The sequence below is a fragment of the Callospermophilus lateralis genome (genome assembly GCF_048772815.1).
Source record: "Callospermophilus lateralis isolate mCalLat2 chromosome 11 unlocalized genomic scaffold, mCalLat2.hap1 SUPER_11_unloc_3, whole genome shotgun sequence".
In the NCBI taxonomy this organism is placed as follows: domain Eukaryota; kingdom Metazoa; phylum Chordata; class Mammalia; order Rodentia; family Sciuridae; genus Callospermophilus; species Callospermophilus lateralis.
In genome coordinates this window covers 7081103-7102171 of record NW_027510155.1, presented here as the reverse complement: position 1 = coordinate 7102171, position 21069 = coordinate 7081103, and the positions used below count along the sequence as shown (strand labels likewise).

General features: G+C 33.4%; 1 pseudogene; it reads left to right on the top strand.

Annotated features, from left to right (window-relative positions):
* The first annotated feature begins 12190 nt into the window (after positions 1 to 12190).
* Positions 12191 to 21069, top strand: part of LOC143385986 (ephrin type-A receptor 6-like) — a 140384-nt pseudogene continuing 131505 nt past the window's right edge.

Genomic DNA, 21069 nt, shown 5'->3' with positions numbered 1-21069 from the left:
ATGCCTTTATTTGTTTTTATGTGGTGTTAGGATCAAATCCGGTGCCTCACACTTGTGAGGCAACTGTTCCACCACTGAACCACAATTCCAGCCCTGGCTTGGCTTTCTTGATGACCATGTTTGAAGAGGCAGAATCCTAACATTCTAGTGGAAACTGAAAAGCTACTTTGATTGATGTACCCAGATTATCACTTTCTCTACCTTCTATTAGTTCAAATAAGTACCAAGGTCAGCTGATTTTTAGCAATCTTTGGGTATTATGTACCAGAAGATGTTATATACATAGATGAAAATTTATTCCACAATAACATGGATATGGGCTCCAAGGGACACATCAAGCCAAAATATTCTTCAATAAGTAATTTAGGTCTATTCAAGTGTGTAAATAAAATTACAATTATGGTGCATCTCCATTCAAAAGTTTCTCTCTATAGAAACTTTTTTTACTTTGAAGAATTTCAATTTAGCTTTTTTTTTGTACAGTGGAAATGAAACAGTTTTCTTTGTTAGTACATTTTTCTTAACTACCTTGTCATTTTCATTCTTGATCAGTTATTTCCCAATAAAACAAGATTGTCAAGGTAATTATTAGTGGACATAAAATCTTTATTGGAGATATGTAAATCATGCTAACAACTCTTTTGCATATATGACAGTTAGAGTCTTTAAACGAGTCAGGATGGCGCCTGGCATTTTGCCAGAGGGAGTGGTTTGTGAAGTAACGCCAGCGAGCCATTAAGTGTGGAGATTCCTTATTGGTTGACTGCTGTATCTAGTTTATGTTAATTAAGATAAGCTGTGTGGAATGTATATATACCCCTCCTGTCCTACAATAAATGGCTCCTACTCCTGCTGTATCAATGTACACAAGTTGTTCATCACCCCCCGGTTATTTTGCTGCAGTCAGACTGCAGCATATGACTATTTTTTTTTACCATATTAACTTTATTTGAATTCCTTCTCTACTATAGAGCTAAAAAAATGATGAAAAATTGGGTTATTGTAGCCCAGAGAGTTTTTCTTCCATTACTCTTTTAAGAAAAACTCCATTATAAGGCACATTATAACTACATTCCCAGCAAGAAGTAATACCCTCAGTTGTTTCTACATTTTATCTATATTTTCTTTGCCTAGTTATCTTGAAGATCTGATGTCCATATTAATGATTTTATCTTCAACCATTGGTGAATAAAATCACAATATCTTGTGGTAGAAATTATTTAGGTCCAAGGGTCTTATCAGTTATTAAGAAAAGCAAAAAATCTCTCTATAGGAAAATGTTTTTTCATAAGCAATCTATTAAAGCTATCCTGCAGGAATATTTTCAGTGTGTATAGTGTGTCACACTTCTACAGGTATTCTTATTTGTGAATGCTAATATCTTCCCCTCCTGCCAATTATCAACAATTTATATACCCTTAACATGCAAACTAATACTGCAATTACAATTTGTTTATGGAAATATTCAGATAATATTTTATTTTATTAGTATAATATTAATACCTATTTTGTTGTTTACTGTTGAATTTAAAGCATTATCAGAAATGTCAAATGACTCACTTCAGCAGTCAGGAAATTTCATTTTGTAAACCACTTGAGTGAATCCCCAGAAGGTGATAACTTTTAGATTGTTTTGGATAGGCTTCTAATGCTTCTGTTACTGCCAGGTTACCACCTGAGGAATATTGGCCTAGTTTTTCAACAGGGCAATGGCAAATTCTGATTCTGTCAAACCTATAATTCTGAACAGCAGTACATAAGTCAAATAGCCTCAATTGCTATTTCATAGACTTATCAAAGCCCTCTAACTATTTTCTAAATGAATCTTGAATGCATATAAACCAGTTACCATCTTGAATAAGTTACTGTTGTCCTACAAGGAATTATTTAACTTAGAAAGATACGGAGAGTGTTTTGTTGTCAGCTTTTTAACATAAAACTTGACAAGAACAATTTTAGAGGAGGAAAAGTTTATTTGGCACTCTTGGCTTCAGAGGTCTCAGTTGTAGATGGCAAATTCCATTGCTCTGGGCTGGAGGTGAGGAAGAACATGGTGGAAGGATGTAGAAGAGGAAAGCAGCTCAGAACACTGCACTAGAAAGCCAAGGTGGGTGGGGGAGCACACACCTGCCCAGCACTCTGTTCAACAGACAAAACATATACCCCAGAGGCATGACCCTAGGGATCTACCTGTGCCAGTTACACCTTACCTGCCTTTGGTTACCACTATCAGACGATTAACATATTAGTTAGGTTAAGACTCTTATAACTGTAACATTTAACTCTAAACTTTCTTGCATTGTCTCAGACATGAGCTTTTGAGGGACACCTCATATCTAAACTATAATAGAGAGGTAAGGATTTCAACAGCAAACCAGAAGAAATGATAATAGAAATTTCATTTTTGAAGAAGAAAATTTAACAACTTGGAACAAAAATGTTTTGACAAATACAGTGTTCAATAGTTAATACCAGTCTTAACTCTGGGTATTCCTTTGTCTGGAATTTAAGTTCAACCCAGGATGTAATATTTATTTCCCTCCTATTAAAAAAAAGGAACAAAAGTGTGTAATTTAACAGTAATACAAGAGTCAGGTCACTAGCTCCACAGAAATGTGGATGGTTTTCTGGAAGACTGATATATAAAGCAAAGCAAAGTAAGCCACATATGATTAGATTGGAAAACTCATGATACCTGGGATGTTATCCAAACAAGAATTCTATTTTTATTTCCTCATGTCCTTTTTTATATAAGTGATATAGGGAATCTCCCTCAACATTGGGTATAAATTTGGGCACACCCCACAAACATTCTGTTTCAGACAAGTGATAGTCATTTAAACTAATCATCACAGACTCAATTTTTAAGAAAGATTCATCAAAATACTAATTAAACACTAATTCATTCAAAGTAATGATTTCCTAAAAAAAATCCTTTCCTCTTTCAATTTTACTTTCTTGTTTAACCCTGAAGGAGGCTACCTGATTTAATAAGTTAGCTATGTAATTGATTTCTACTGTCTTCATATTCAAGACTTTGAAATTTAGCAGTGGTTTGGTCTTCCTAAAGAGGGAAGAAATTCAAAAGAGAGGATAATTTTTTTTTAGTTGTCAATGGACCTTCATTTAATTTATTTATTTGTGTATTTATATGTAGTACTGAGGATTAAACCTAGTGTCTCACACATGCTAGGCAATCACTCTATCACTGAGCTTCAACCCCAGCTCAAGAGAGGAATACTTTTAACTGCACTGGTAGTTTCTCTAATTCTGGTTCTGGCAGAAAATTAATAACAACATTTTTTTTCTCATAAGCTGCTATTATAAATTTTTGAGATTTTCATCTCTGGCAATGTTTCTCATATAGTTAGTTCCCTCGAACTGTGAAAATGCCTCTTTATTCAAAATGGACCATTGTAATTAAATTTAGATACCTTACAAACTGGTGTGCACTTTCCCATTTTTCACTGCTGTGGTTCCTCTGCTCTGTGAGACTGAACTCAAGATGACCTGATGAAATATTCTCTTTAATATGTCTCACTCATTCCTTGCCCAACAAATTGAGGTTCAGACTTCTTCTACTGCCCATATCCCTATCTTATATTCATAGACTATATATCTTATTCAGGCATGATAGGTTATATTTTCCAGATGGACACAAAAGGAACTTCCACCTCACTTGGTCTTCTTAATGTATACTATTCTTCTTCTCATTGAGATATAGGGCCTATGTTCCCTCAGGAAACCTGGCCAAGGGTTGAAATTTGATTGACAATTCCACTGAAGTCCAGCCAGCCTCAGCTACCAGACATGTGCCAGAAAAACCTGGAATCATCCACAGCCTTTGAGTTTTGTGAGCTGAGGCTTTGGTCATTGAAAAAGAGACAGTACCTGTTCCTTGTTGCACTTGGTATGAATTCTTACCCTACTGAGTCCAACAGTATAATAAAATGATTGTTTTATGCTGCTACATTATACACAATTTTCAAACCCACAAGAATAAGTAATGATAGCTATAATTATACAGAAAACATTTGTTGTTAGCCAAAAGTGAAATTCAATATAAATATTATGAGGAAATGCTGAGGTATTTAATACCTTTGGAAGTTTATTCTCCAAGTCTCATATTTTCAAGTGTATATCATTGCCACTGCTATCATTCTGTTGTATGCCATTGATGAAATACTGTTGTCTAAAATGGTATGGCTCCTATTGCTTTCATTTCATCATAAAATTAACCTAACTTTTTAAAAGGAAAAACAAACACAATTTAATTATTCCATTAATTATATCCGAAAAGAGGTATGCTGTACAAAGGAAATATTTTAAATGGGGTAAAAGAAATAAATTAGCCTAAATTACTTTGCATTTTTGCCTAGCATTTACAATTCAGGGAATCATCCTTCATTTCCTCAGAGCTGTACAATGAAACTCTTTTAAAAAAAAGTATTCACTTTTTTCCCCATCAGATAATATAAACTTAAAAAAAGTAACATTTCAAAATTCTGTATTGATGCTAATTTACATATGTTGATTATATTGAACAGTTTTCTGAAATCTCGAGATCTATCAAAAGCATATTTGACTTATGTTATTTTCCATCATTGTGCTCAGGTAGCAATACGTTTCTTTATGATTTTTATATCCTTTTACTTAATTCACATCATAGAAAATCTATATACAAGTAAATCGAAAAGTTAAGGACTTTGTAGAGAAGTTGAAATGCCATGTAAGTTTAAATGCATAATATAGTTTCAACCACATCAGAATGCATATTTTTTGGGATGGGGGTAGTTCAGATGTCTGAAGTGTACTCCACTAAAACAAAAACAGTAATCATGTTAGACTAGTACAATAGTTATTTTTCTTTTCGACTTATTACATAATCTTTGGTATTGTCATTATCTTTTAAAATTTAAAGAAATAACTGAAAGACAGAAATATGTTCCAAATTTTCAACAAAAAAAAATGTGAACCTAGGGGGCTGGGGTTATGGCTCAGTGGTAGAGTACTTACTTGCCTGGGATGATGCATGAGGCACTGGGTTCGATTCTCAGCACCACATAAAAATAAATAAATAAAATAAACATATTGTGTCCATCTACAAATACAAATATATTAAAAAAATGTGAACCTACTCAAACATCCTTCAGATTTTTGGTGTAAACACATTATTCTCATAATGACAGGAGAGAACAACACTTCTAAGTACTTCATTCTAGAGTTTTTACTTTTTAAAAGCCTCTCAGCCACACATAGGATATTTGTGAGAAAATCTTCACATTCCTGCATAGAAGGTCAGCATTTCAATGTAATCCAATTGTTCTCTCTGGCTGAGTGGCTGGGGCAAATTTTCAATGAGGATTTCAGTATCTCGTTTTTGGTACTGCCTTACGTAGACCAAACATGGATGTCTTAGTTCTTGCCTAGTTGTTTAACACACGACAAACTCATATATGACTTTGGAAATAATCATTCTCTCAGTAAGGGAGTTGATGCTGGATCTAAATAAATACAATAATAAATGGTAAATATGTTTTTATGACTCTCATAACATGACTAATTTGCATAAGGTTCAGCATTATTTTATCTAACTTTATAAAAGTAAAAGTTACATTCTAAACTATATCATGACTTGCCAAATTTATTATGCTTCGATTTCAGAATAAGTAAGAATAAATTGATGCTTTTTAAATTTAAGGTGCTGAATGGTCTGAGTTGATCTTATGGAAAAAAATTAAGGCTGATTTCTAGAGTTCTGATTTGAAAATAGACCAAATGACTTCCATAGTGATATTGCTTCAAAATCTTCATCAGCATACTTAACTAATGGTTTCAGTAGGCTTCTCAAAAATGTAAATTGTTACATATACAATTAGATAGGTGAGTCATTATTAGCCACTAACAAATTAGCATGAACCATAATTCAAATCATTAGAAAGTCTTATCTTAACTACCTTCAAAATGCATTGTAAATTCATCTACTTCTTCATTTCTGTCCCCATTCTACATAGAATCATTTTTTTAATTATTATTGGACACAATACCTTTATTTTATTTATTTTTATGTGGTACTGAGAATTGAACTTAGTGCCTCACATGTGCTAGATGAGCACTTTACCACTGAGCCATTTTGTCTATACCACATTTTGTCTATACCACATTTGTCTATACCACAGTTTCTTTATCCATTCATCTATTTATGGGCATCTAGGTTGCTTCCACAGTTTAGCTATTGTGAATTGAGCTGCTAAGAACATTGAGGTGGTTGTATTACTATAGATGTTAAGTACCAAAAGTTCAGTTTTCAGACACATTAGATCCAGTCAAACACTCAAAAATTCATGAAGCTAGTGGGTACTCTATTCCACATCAGAGATACATATTATCTCTAACATTGCAAAGAGTGCTATTTGGCAGTGTTAACATATTGCATTTGTTTAAGATACATAGTTCAGAACTTCAATATTTTGTTTGAAAATTATACATATTCTCAAAGAGCAAGGAACTTTCCCCATTGGACAAAACATTCAAAAATAATTGTGACTATATATCATATTACTTATATAGTTCAAGCCATGATATAAAATAATTCATGATCAAATAAATATAGACATCATTAGATATAAATTAATACCAGTGGAAGTCAGTCTAGTGTTTTTTCCATTGATTTGGAAATCATATTTTCAACTAAAACCATACAACTTAATTACAAATACTATGGACTTCAGTATACTGCTAACACTATGGATCATGAATAAAATTTAACAGTGAAATACTACAGAAGTCTCACAGGGACTCACAGTGGACTTCAGTTCCCTGAATAGCCAGAACCATTTTCATAAAAACTCAGCTTAGTCCTAACATGTATATAATATAAATTATTCATATGTAGCAATTTATAAAGTTATATTGACTCAAATGATAGAAATAAAAGTATTTAATGATCTTTGATAAACAAAACTAGGGCAATTAGGTACTCTTGCTATTGAAATATGCAAGTATTAAATTTCCATTATGGAAAAAATAATAGTGATGGTAAATTTGACCAAAAGTTAAACATAAATATGAAATATTTTATTATTTTTGAAATAATTTTTGTGGATGTAGAAGAAACCTTCACTGTTCTTTGAAGACACTTCAAGGTCCTTGGGAAAATTAAATATGTGTATTAAAGTTAGGCAAGAAAACGAAGAATTGTATGCTTATTGTCAGATAATTGATATAAGTGAGTCCTATAAAATTTATAGTTATCTAATGACTATAAGATAATATTGACAAATATTTGTATTTGAATGAAAACCCTTTAATAGCAATAGGAAAATAAATACTATGATTAAAATTATATCCGTATTTTGGGCATATTAAAATTTTATTGTGTTATTATAACTCAGTTGAAATAAAGTCTTTTTAATTTTTTTATGTTTACACAAAAAAAATTTCACAAACTCAAAAATGTAAGCGTGGTACCTTACTGCAAAGTAAATAAATATAATAAGAAACATTTTTATTAAAGAACTTTATTACCCACCACCAAGTCCAGTATATGAGAGATATTAAGATTCACTTTTCATCCATCTCAGTTTGATTATAGCAAAAGAACATGTTTTGCATTATTGGTATCAAAGTAGCTGAAATCTGTAGTTGATAATTGTTATTCAAATTTAACATTTTAGCATTTGGCATATGCCAGTGTTATTTGTGTAAAATTTGCTTTTCCTTTTTCTTGAAGTAGGTTGTAAAGTATCTTAAAGTATGAACAATACAGGACAATATATTGGTATATTTTTATTACATTTCTATTTTGAATAGCTGAATATAAATTAATAGTATTATTTCTGTGATATTTATTATGAAGGAAACAATCAGACATTTCATTACACAGATTTTTTTTAAAAGTAGTTTTTCTTCTTTCAGTAGCTGTTATCTATTTGATATTTAGAATATGCTCTTTAATGATATCTATTATTATTCAATTAAAACAAAGTTGTTTTGACATAGCTGATTATTCTGGGGCATGAAAGATAAGCTGAATGTCATGTTACTTATAAAATTGAAATTAATGTAAATATATTATTTTTAAAACTTCTCTGCATAATTTAGATAAATTACTTTTGTGAATATTCTGATAGTCCTGACTATTAAATCAATTTCATTAAAAGTACTAGTTGAATATAGTTGAATTATCTGACCATTGTACATAAGACTTAATATTGTATTTAATGTTGATAAAAGTTCATTGACAAGCTGTCAAGTATGAACTAATCTATAACAAAAGTATGTTTAAATCAAATAAAAGGAGTAACAGTAGGGATCCATGCCTTAGAAGTTGAGGGTATGATTATCTTCCTTTAAGTAGATATTTGAGACCACACAAAGTGATTTATATAGCCATAATCCATATGTCTGTATTCAGCAATGTAATATAAACTACTGAGAGATAGGAACCAAATACAAATAATCTTTGTACATTCCCCAAAGTACTGGGCACAAATAAATGCAAATGAAACTCGTGTTTGGTAAATGGTGAAGTAGAAAAGTAGTAGAGACAATGTTTTCAATGAATTACAGACATACACATGTGTAATACATAAATGTGATATGTATATGATTTTGTATATATACACACACTTATTTTTCTTTGACTATAATGTGCCACACAAGATTTGAATACAGTTATTGCAGTAGCAACTGTAGTATGTTTTGGGTTACTTTATGCTACATTTTTTTCTGTAAGTTTTTTGAATTTAATGTGATAACAATAAAATAAAACACCCAGCACTGTTTGAGATTTTTTTTTTCAAAAATGAAAGCAGAGCAGAAGGAGGGGAAGGAGAAACATTAACTATTTCTAAACATCAAAACCTAATTTCTGAAGGAAACAATGTGTGTGTTTTCCCCAAATAATGGTTTCTAAAAGCAAAGAGCCTCAAATTAAATATACATGACTGAGATTTTTTTTTTAACTTTATATGTTGGATGCTAAAATAGATATGTTGATCTTTTACTCAATTTGTATTTTAAAGTTGAAGGCATGAAGGTAGCATGTCTCTAAATGTTCTATTAACACAAAGACACATTTGTGTGTTTAAATTACAAACTTAATCTTTTAAGAATTGATGTTTTGAATATTTGAGGATCAACACTCTTTTTATTTGTCTCTTCTATCTTGACCTTAGAGTGTAAATTACTACTGTAAATGAATTAATTTATTCTTCTACCAGAATGATATATTTGAGACTTTCTCAATCTTTTAAACATGCTGAATATTAACATTATAATCCTTTTTTTCTCAAAGGAATTAACTTCATGTTAAGTCTCTATTCTTTTCATCAGTTTATAAAGCAAATATTGTGAATACTGTTTCTCCTGTAGGTGAAAACTTGGACTAGTTTTTAGTATCATATATCTTTTATTGAATTAAAAAATTAATCATTAGTTACCCAAATTCAGACCACATATATCATGAAGAACAATGGTCTGAGAGAATATAAGGGAATTCTGAATAATGTAGCTCTGAAAAATGAGACATGAATGCTTTTCTGAACATGGGTATGATTCAAACAGACAAGTGCAGACAAATCTACATCATATTGCATCTGGTTCATTGAGTGGCTTATAATTTTGAAACTGTCACATGTCAGCAAATATATCAACACTGCTAGAAAATCAAAAAGAAAGTACATTTTTGTTAAGTGCAATTGCTTCTAACTCACAAAAGAAACAACTGTGCCTATATTTTAAAGAAAATGATGCTTTACAAAATAAATTATTTTTTACTCATACAAACTAGTTAACTATAAACTCTTCCTCTTGCACATAAAAAGAGCCTTATATTTTAGAAAGAATATGCATATACATATTGGTGTGTGTGTTTGTAACACAAATGGTCAAATTGTTATAGTAATCATTTTTACAATCATATTTTGAAATTTATTGTCATGTTAAACTCATGGACTTTTGTTATTGTCAAAGGTAATGATAATTATATCTCAATTCATTTTTGATATGTTTTTACCTAGAGGTCCTTATCTTCTAGGTGTGCAATAAAGATTATCTAAAATTATCTAAAGCTTTAATATTGAGAAAAATCTTGTAATTTTTTTTTTAAAAAACCCGTATGAAAACATGACTATTAATTATCTGACCAGGTAATACATATTATGTCAAGCTTAACCATGGCTTATTTAAACAAATTGTGTAGAGTATGTGAATTGTAGCCACAGGGTTATCCATTTATAAATGATTTGCATACATTTAACTTGGCATGGACACCTTAAAAGAGCAGCTGGGTATGAATTCATAATGAGCGTGGAAGTACAGTCACCAATCAGAAACCGTCCTCACATTCTGGAAATCACTTGCATTTCACATTTCTCTCCATGCAGCAAAATTTTAGACGTAAGGCATCTTTACTCTTTTTCCCTCCAATCAACTATAAGGTTTAACGAGAACTCTTTTAACTATGATATGTGATAAACATCATAAAGCTGAAATGCATAAAAAGGGAGGGTGCTTTTATCTCCAAAATTCTTTAAGCGTCAAATGCTGACCTTTTCTACTTAATCATGTGCTTTCCAGAATTCTGCCACCGTGCCATTTTCCTCCAGTACGCTCTACCCAGTTGAAAAATGTCATCTACCCTTTATAATAATCGCTGCTTTCTCTTTTTAGTTCACTTTTTTCGCCATTGCCATCAACGTTGCTTCAAAACAATTCTGATGAATTTTGAGGCGAGTTTTTCCACCTCACTCCACTGTTATAGTCAATATCCCCTTTTAAAAAATAAACTGACGATAATAATAATAACAAAATAGAGTATTACAAAAATTCCCACACCAGAGTTACGGTTTCCATGGCGCGTCCTTAACAAACGCGTTTAAGTTTAGCTTGAAAGCATTCTTCCTTTCTTCTTTGCCTGTTTAGCCACTTCCACCACCTAGCAGTGGAGGAATTTTTGTTGTCCACTGACTCCCTCTAGCGCCGAACTGGCAGTATCCGAGTCGCTGCTGCCAGGCTAGGGAGCGCCGGGCTTGGCCAAGCTCAGCAGCGCTCTAGCTCCAGCTCTGCCCTCCGCGCCACCTCGGCCTCCGGGCGAGAGCTTGGGGACCCAAGACGCCAAGATCTCTCCCCACAAATAGCAGCATAGCTCCGGCCCCCAGAGGTCCCACCAAGTAGCCTGTGCCTCGGCTAGTAGCTACTCGAACCCTAGGAGAGAGTAGGGGCTCAGAGGGGAAAGCCATACGCCAGCCGCTCTTTGGGCACCGCGGCGGACGTGGCCTTTGAAAGGCTCAGAGCTCACAGTCCGATGTTGCCAAGTCGCGGGAGCTTAAGGACCCGGAATCCCAGTGCAAAGGCTGAGACGATGCTGGTGACCTCCAAGGCGAAGTCACCACCACACGGCGAAGCGCAGACCTCCGCAAGCCCTGGTGCCAAGCTCTCTCCCGTTTACAGCCAGATGTGACTCCCTCTGCTGCTTCCTCCCTCCTTTCGCTTTCCAAGGATTCCAAACCAAAAGCCTGCCACAAAGCTTAGTCGATCGCCCTAGTGGACAAGTTTGGGCGGCTACTGGTGTTGCCAAGCACTGCCCCGGACCGGTAGCACTAACCCACTACACGCACCCCCTCCAGCGGCGATAATGTGGAGAAGTAAGGGGAAGGCAATATCGCCAACCAAGTAGTCATAAAACGGTCTGCGCTGCTATAGCGGAAAGGGTGGTTAAGTGCTTGGGGGACTAAGTGTGCGGCCTCTGAGATGCTCAGGAAACTGCTGCCACTACTCGGGCGTGGCGCAGATGCAGCCAAGGTGGAAGCGTCTGTGCTGCGAAACTCTGTTGAGGCCACTCAAGCAAGGGGCTGAGGGCTCAGTCCGCAGCTCGCCCGGACCACTCGCGGCTGCTTGGGGCCACCTCCCTCGCACTGGCCGGAGGAAAGTTCTCCCTGCCCCGGCACCTCTTCACAGCTGCGGAGCCTCCTTTACTTTGGTCTCTGCAAGTGCCCACATCAGTCCCCAGAGGCGCTCTGGCCACCCGAACTGCCCCTAGCACCTGGTGGTCCCTCCCTTCATCCCCGCGGTGAGGCGCCCTCCTCCGCCCCTCGCTCCCCTCCAACCACAGCCCTAGCTCGCTCCTGCGCTCGCGCTCTCAGGGGCCCAAGTGAATAGTCCTCGCGTGAGCAGGACATGGTGGTGGATGCAATTCCCCTCACCACTAGCCTCCAGGAGCTCCCCAGCACCGCAGGCAGTGTCCTCCTCCGAAGCAGCTGCACTCGCACCTGGGCAGCCTGGACCCTCTGCCCTGCTCCCGGGGTCTCACGCGGCGGGCGCCCCGGGACACCCCCTGCGGGCCGGGTGGAGGTGGAGGAGGAGGAGGAGGAAGAAGACGTGGACCAGGACCCCCACCCTATCCTGAACACCTGGTTGAACTGCTACCACTTCTTTTTAAGGGAAAAAAGAGAGCCAGGGAGAACCATGGGGGGCTGCGAAGTCCAGGTATTTCTTTTGCAATTTGGTTTCTTCTTGCCACTGCTGACAGCTTGGCCGGGCGACTGCAGTCACGTCTCGAACAACCAAGGTAAGGGATGGGGTGGAGGAGCAAGAGGGGACAGGAGGAGGAAGGTGCTTTGAGGACTAAGGCAGGTGGCCTTCTGCAGGTAACTTCGTCCTGGGGTCAGTTTCTCTGGGTTTGCCACACGAGGGGGGTCAAGGATTTTCCTTAACCGGAGCGTCCTTTCTATGCCGCCTAGGGCTGGTGGCCCCAAGAGCTGTGAGCCCTTCTGCTTCCAGATTTCTTTAAACAGATGCGTGAGCATCAGCAGCATGTGGGTCCCTTTGCTGGCGTCTGTGGGACTGCTCCTGGCTGCGCAGTCTCCACCGGAGGTCAGGCTCCTCGGCACAGACTTAATGGGGACTTCTGACTCTTGGTTGTCGCTCAAAACAGGGTAATGTGTGGATTCTCCTACATGCCTACTTGAAAGGCTGCTTGCTTGCTCCCGCTGTAGCTAGTGATTAATTATCAGCCTTTTACCCCCACCCCCACCCCCACCCCAGTCACTCAGTGTTGCCCTCACCTAGCCTTAGCCCCAGAACCCTGTTCAAATTTCTTCCCATCTGTGGTGGGGTTTCTATTTTTTTTTTTTTTTTTTTTTTTTGTGAGCAGGGAGTAGATAAGCGTGAAGTGTGAATTTCCAAGTTTTGAATATCCTATTCATAACGTCAAGTTTCTGTCAGATATTTGGTAGGAATTTCTTTTGGTGGGTACAGTGACAAAGTAAAGGTGAATAGTATGTGCAACACGGTGTAAATCAATGAGCATTTTCTTTCCTTCTACTTAAACAATCTTTATAAAATACATTTCCTTGGATTTCTGAATATTTAAGGGTCTATAATAATATCATATGCATATTGTAAATTCCTTTAGACTAGGTATCCAACAACCATAAAAGTTTTCCATCATGTACCTGGCTGGATGCTCTCACTGGCACTGTGATGACCACCAATATGTCACCTCTCCTAAAGACTTCAACTGTAAAACAACTGTGGACAATTGTAACTGCAATTTAACAGATGAGACATATGTGTGTGTACGTGTGTATAAGGGTCTGGAAATAACTTGCAGATATAAAAATGGAGGTCAGATGAATCGAGAGTATGTACTTTTGTGTAAAGGGAAGAAGATTAAGACAGAAGGCAAGTAAAACAACGAAGCCTTACTTTTGTCATAAACATATATGAACAATATACTTTATTTAGAAATAAAATAATCACTTGGAATCAATACTCATTTCTCATTTACATAGTTAGTGCTTTGCCATGTTTTCCTAATTATTAGTATTTATCTGACAGAATATAATCACAAATTCATATGTGAACTTGGAAACCCTAATAACTTTCATGACGTTGAAGATATGTGACATAATAAGTGACATCATAGTGCCATACTCTCCTATGATGGAGTATAATTTCACACCACATCACTCATTTGTTTTCAAGGACTATTGGTATTAAATACCAAAGGAGCATTTATTTTACCTCTGTGAAATTAGAAGATTGTTAAAACTAACATATAATTATTTACTTGATCATTTTTATTAGGAGAGAGAACAATTTTTTGATTAATTTTTATTTTAATTAATTATACATGATAGTAGTATGTACTTATATACTTTGATATATCATATATAGATGGTATATAATTTTTCATTTTTCTGAGTATACATATTGTAGAATCATATTGGACATACAGTCACATATATGCATAAAGTAATAATGTCTGTTTCATTCTACTATCTTTCTTATCCGCACATCCCCTGCCTTCCCCTCTTTTCACTTCTTTTTACCTAACCTTAGGTAATGCTATTCTTTCTTTTTCTTTTTTTTGCCTTTATATATGTACTTTTTGTTGTTGTTGTTGTTTGCATTACAATGCATAATAATAAATGGAAAGTAAAACATTATAGTTTATGTTAGTATCTCTGGAGGCTAAAGAGATGTACGCTTTGAGAATTAAGTTTACCACAAGTTTTTAACATTATTCCTGTGTAAGAATTTCCCTAAATAGTTTTTTCAATTTTTTTTTTATTTAGTACCTATGATACATCAGCAACCACCCTAGTCCCTGGGTTTACTAACATAAATAAAACACGTGTTATGAATTTTCACACCCATTTTACAAAAATGTATCATGTTAAAGTATGACCTTTAAGATAGTTACATTAAATGTAAAAGCCTAGTAATGGTAACCTTTTGCAGTAGTTTTAATATGCTTAGCTATTTTAATGACTTCTTCATACCATTTAACAATGTTTCACCTAAAATAAATACCAAACATGTAATTCATTTTTTAGCTGAACTTAATATTGGAAAATTAGTATTCCCCAGTGTTTTTTATCAGATAAATAGGATCATTAAAGAGTGTCTAAAAAGCTCTTAATTTGAATTTGTATTCATATATTAAAAGTATGGGTTATGCATAAGAATATACATGGGAAAAATAGTATCTACTGGTTAAGTTAGGGAAAATTTAGAATAATTCTTAAAAAAATTATATAGAGAAGTTATGATTCAGATTTTTTCATTATCACAAATGGTTGTTTATGCTCTGTAGAGCCTAAACTTATAGTGGTTAGAAATTTGCCTGATAATAATTTTAAATAATGTTTAGATATTGAAAGGACCACAAATAACACAAATGGTTCATAGATACCAACCTTGTAAATGTTAAACTTGTGAAATTTTTAGGCATATTTTCTTAATTTGTAGTGTCATTAGATAAATCAAAGCATCAGCCTTTGTACATCAAAACCTAGAACAATACATAATTATTGTAAATATGCAGTATGGAAAGACTAATATAAAATATGTTTATATCCTTATACACATAAAAATATCAATAATATAATTAATATTTGTTTATTTTGAGAAGATGCTGTTCATATCTCTAGTAATTTTCATTAACACTTTTGAAACTTGTTATTTTATGGAGGGTAAAATTCTACTTTTATATCTTTCCTTCTTGATAAAGGACTTTCACAAAGTAAAAATTTTAACTGTGTATTTTTTCTAGCAAATTATAGAAAAATCCTACATGACAGGAAAGAATGAATTCATTCCCATTCCTGGTTTTCCATACATAGGCAGGGTCAAATAATGACAAGGCCTAACAAATGTAAACTACTACATTATTTACTTGATAAGTAAATAAATTAGTGACTTGGCTCTAGGAAGGACTGATCTTTTCTTTTAACTAACTGTAAATTTTTCTACTATTAAGATAAAATAAAGCAGTTTGACTGTATTACCCAGACCTCCTTGATTCAATGAGAAAGTATATTACTTCATCTGAATAAATGAAAACATGCTTTCTATTCAAATCCCTCTTATTCCATTGATTTCTCCTATATTTAAAGCCACAACATTAATTCAGTGTTTTAAAATTTTATCTAAAAATCTGACTTTATCTTCTCTAGATGATAACCTTTTGTTTCTATACTGGTGAATATCAAATAAAGTCTTGCTTCATGTATAAGTTAACCATCTATATCAATTACAATGGTTAGTAGCCACTAGGGGTCCATTTATTCAAAGATTATTTCACTTTGCAAAGAGTATTTTATTGCCTAAATGAGTTGATATGCCTCTCAGGGTGTGGCTAGTGTTTATACAAATAGTCAGTTACATACACAAATAATTCATTAAGTCAAAGTAGGATTGAGTACATGAATTCAGTACTTATTTTATTACTGCTATTGTTTGAATTCATTTCCCGCCCAGATGATTCAGTGACAAACAAAATAACTACAATGGTAATGTGACCAATTAGTTTTATTGAATTTATTGACTTAGATGAATTGTGACTGCAAAAGCAACTAAATTATGTATAAATAAAAGTTAACATATCTAAGCAAAAAAAAATTTGCTTAACAAAGTTCATGGCTTAAAATTAGTTGACTAACTATAAACAGTGTTGAAAACTGTAAGATTGAATATTCTTATATTTTTATAAATGTAGAATTAAGGAAAAATTTTAAGAATATTTGAAATTTAAGTACTAAAAATATTTTTAAACTCTTGAATATTTAAAATTCTTTATTGATATATAAATATCAGTGCAACCAAGAATGTAATTTTATTATACATTTAAAGTTAAAATGTCATTGTATGGTCATTATGATTAGTATCCTAAAAGATTAAACATCATTTTTATCCAGATTCAGCAATGACCATCTAAATGTTGGTTGTTCTGGGTTTGAAATGAGATTATATCTAAAATAGTTTGCTTGCACAAAAAATTATACAGTGTTCATTAAAGATCTGTGTTTCAAACCAGAAATATCTTAAAAGAATATAATAGAAACTACACATACATCAAGCACTTTTATATTTTTAAGGAAGAGAAAATGTTTTTAATTGTACAAGAGAAGTAAATGGTTAACTTTTTTTTTTTACTTTTGGGTTACTGTCATTACAAAATAAATATTAGAAAAATAATGGAGTAGAAAGTATTTTGTTTTCACTAATCACTGCTAGTATAAACTTTTTTAAATATAAAAGACATTACAGTTTTTTTAAATATAAAAGATATTACAGTTTTTTATATACCAAGCTATTTCTCTGTCACACAATCTCAATATCACTTCCTTTTCTCCATCCTCCTCCTGCCTTATATACACATATGATTCTCCTAACACTGTTTCAGTTGTTACCATGAAAGATTAGATTCTGCTTCACACAACAGAGCTAGAAGTCTTTTTATTGTACCCTGACTCAACACTTCTTGGTAGTATAAATAAGGTGGAGATCAATATATATATATAATCAAAATAGGTTGACTTTATTCAATGTACATTGTCAACCATGTTATCAAACCATACTCCTATAGGTGTTAAATTGCTTATGCACCTTGTGTTCTTTTAAACTCATGATATTTATATACCTCATCACTTAAAAATTGAAAACATTAATTTTTATTTTATTGAATATTGTTCCCTAGAATCTAAAATTTAGATCATGGAGAAAAGGTATGGGACAGGCAGGTGTGTTTTATATCCTCATGAAGCTTGTTAAGTAAATAAAACAATAAAGATTGTAGAAATTCTATGCAGAATCAACAAAAGTGCTGAGATAGAAAATAACAGGAAAGACATACTGTGTAAAACAGGACAGTTAGGTCTGCATGTACGTGGGGGGTGACATTTAAGCCTCATTCTCAGGGAAGAGAAAGAATTAATTAAACAGAGCAGGAAAAAGTGCATTAAAAGTGAATGGCACTGCCACAGCAATGGCCTTGAAGTGAAAGAAGCTTAATGTATTTGAAAAATCAAGTCCAGTGTAACTGGAATTTACTGGGCAAGCAAGAAGTGAGATTTGAAAGATGGTCAATAACCCAGATTCCATAGAGTAGAAAAGGAGCACTGGTTAAGGAGTAAACCTTTTACATTATACCAAGTGAAAGGTGAAGTGATTGGGAGATTTTTAACCAAATGAGTAAAATGAGCCATTTTACTAATATTAAGAGTATTGTAGCAAGTAAGCAAAGACATGACTGAAAGCTGGCAAGAGCAGAATTAGGAGCCCATCAGAGTTGTTCAAAGAGTTGTTGATGGTGGCCTGTCCTAGTGCTGTGGTAGTAAAACTGAAGAGCAGGTAGCTAAGCCTGAGATATATCTTGGAGCTAGCATGTCTGAGATGATCTTGTCCCTAGAGAGAAATAAATCCGGATATTCAGCATTTTTACCATTTTCTTTTCAAGGAGCTCAAATAAATGCTCCATTGCCTGCCTTTAAAATGAAGTTTACTATATAATTATTGATATTTGACCAGATAAGAGGAATGGGGTAGAACAAAACTACATAGCAAGGATGTAATGTCCATTTCCTACTTTATTCAGCCCAAGCTGATTGTCATTTAAAACATAGCCTTAATAGTACAAATTTGCTATGTCCAACCATTATGCATAATGTACATTCATCTTGGATCAACAAGTACAATTTGTTGATGCTTTTCGGACTTCGCAGCTTTCCATATACAGTTATTTTTGTCAGAGTGGATGTTGGTATAATTAGGGACATTTTCACAAGGCAATGTAATGATCCATCTAGTTTTTTCTAATAAGAATGATAGTTGAGGGTTTATAAATGTACCAGTTTTATTCATCTCTGTTTTGATCAAATTGCTGTTATTGTAAACAAAAATTCAAATATCAGATATAAAACATTTGTGTTTTCAGATAGTTTCCATTTATCTTCTCTCTGCATTTTTTTTTAAATGAAAAGAAACAAATAGATGTTCAGAAAGCTTGTGAAACCTAAAGAATGAAATTGAAGAATACACAATATTTCTGGTTGTAGGAATGAGGGGGAAAGCTTTTAGACTTCAAACTAAACAATAGAAATTTCATGCAATTAAAATTTTTCCTGAGAAGTTATTCACTCATTACTTTAAGTTGACTTTTATAATATCGTATGAATATAACTATTAAATATATAGAAGCATAAAATTCCTCACTGAATACTCATATATAGTTAGTATATATTACAAAATTCATTATTTGGAGATACTTCATTTAAACATTTCTTAATATTTTAAAAGATTTATTAAAATTTAGTAAACTTCACAATTTATTTTAATGTTTCAGATGATCTGGAAAAATTTAATAATCTCTTTCAATCATATGGCTATTTATGGAATATGCGATTTCAGTTTTCACTTACAAATATGTTAAAAGTAAGTGAAAATATTCATTTTTAAAAACATTGATTGAAGTTCTGCTATATGGTGGCTAGTGTACTTGGTAGAGGCTCAAGGAGAGCTTTCCCTCTTAGAACATAAGATCCAGTGAAGCATTTCCAGTATGTTTTTTTTTTGTCCCCCTGAAAATCAAATTTTTAATTAGGTAGAAAATCTTTAAAAATATATTTGCTATGTGATAATACAGACTGATATGGACTAATAACCGAGCCTCATGGTGTAGAATGTTTGTGTACCATTTATTTGAAAGAATCTATAATTTTATTGCATTTTTCTCAAAGTTAAAAAAATAAATATTAATGTTGGGATTGTGTCTCAGGGGCAGAGCACTTTCCTTGCACATTTGAGGCACTGAGTTTATCCTCAGCACCACATAAAAATAAATAAGCAAAATAAATATATTGTGTCCATAGTAACTATAAAATTTAAAAAGAAAGAAAATAAATATTAGGCAACATGCTAGCTACTGAAGGCTACAATGATGATTATCTCACAGTCTTCACTAGTGTCTTAGTCTGTTCTGTTATTGTTATGAATTTTTAATCAATACTTATTTTTTTGTAAGGTGAAGAGTTTTACAGTAAATGAGATTGGAAGAAAAGGGAGCAAAAATATGCGGTATTTGCTTTATTTTAAAATTGCTTTATAAGAATCTTTTTAACTGTATGTATAGATAGGTAGATTTTTATTTAATTATATGACTAGAAAATATACAAGTATGCATTTTACAAATATATGTTCCAAAAATAAATATTTCATGCAGTAATGACTTTTCATAGGCTGACAAGTAAAATGAAATTTTGTTGAAGGCAAATTAGACTGGCCTATTCTGGTGTGTTTATTTAAAGGGGGTTAATTATTAAAAACTTGAATTCATGTTGAAGATAAAAGTTTCCAATTTCAGATACCAGTGAGCATATGTTGTAACTGAACTTTGGAGCAAGAATTGGGATGAAAGTATGTGTTGTCAACCCATATTCTCAAAGATATATTCATCTGCATTCCCAGGTACTGCAGAGGCCTCTGGCTATTGGCCTGTTTGGTGAACTGTACTTAATGGATATAATTGAAAATCTTTATTCTTATTCCTATTTTATTTTAAAAATTTCATGTGTGGAAGTTATATTTTTTGATCATAGGAGAGATGAGATGATATGGCCTTAGAAAATGGATATTAGGAGTTAGAATTTTATTTTACTCTTGCAGTTTTGGTAATTTTGTGGATATCTGGATCTGAAAAAAGTAAGCATTTAATGTAAATACTTATAACTTATTTATTATGTTAATTTACTTATGATATAGCAGTGGGGTAATTATGTGTTCGTTAGGTGACTATACTATACAGTGATAATTGTGTTTTGTGGTACATGAATACTGCAAAGCGACACAAATTCTTAGTAGGGCATAGCATCTGGAATAAGGAAAATCATTTGCTTTTAATATTAAAAATACCCATGATTTTTTAAAAAATAGCATATAAAAATTTACCTACTTAGTTTATTATACTTTAAGCAAGATCATAAAGAGAAATATTTTGAACTAGGAAATAAAAAGGTACTGTGTTAATATGCATTCCAAGTAAGAATGATCTTAGAATAACTAAAATGATTGTGTCTACATTTGAGTTGAACTATGTCTTAATGGCACTTTAATTTTTACTTTTAAAGTGAGTCTTTTTAAAATAGTGATATGATAATTTAATATTGGTAAAGGTAATTGAAATTAAATGTTTGGCAAATTTAACTATAGAGTTCAATAAATACATTATTTTAAGAATTAATATCTCACATAATTGAAGTAGATTTTTAAATATAATGCAGTGGC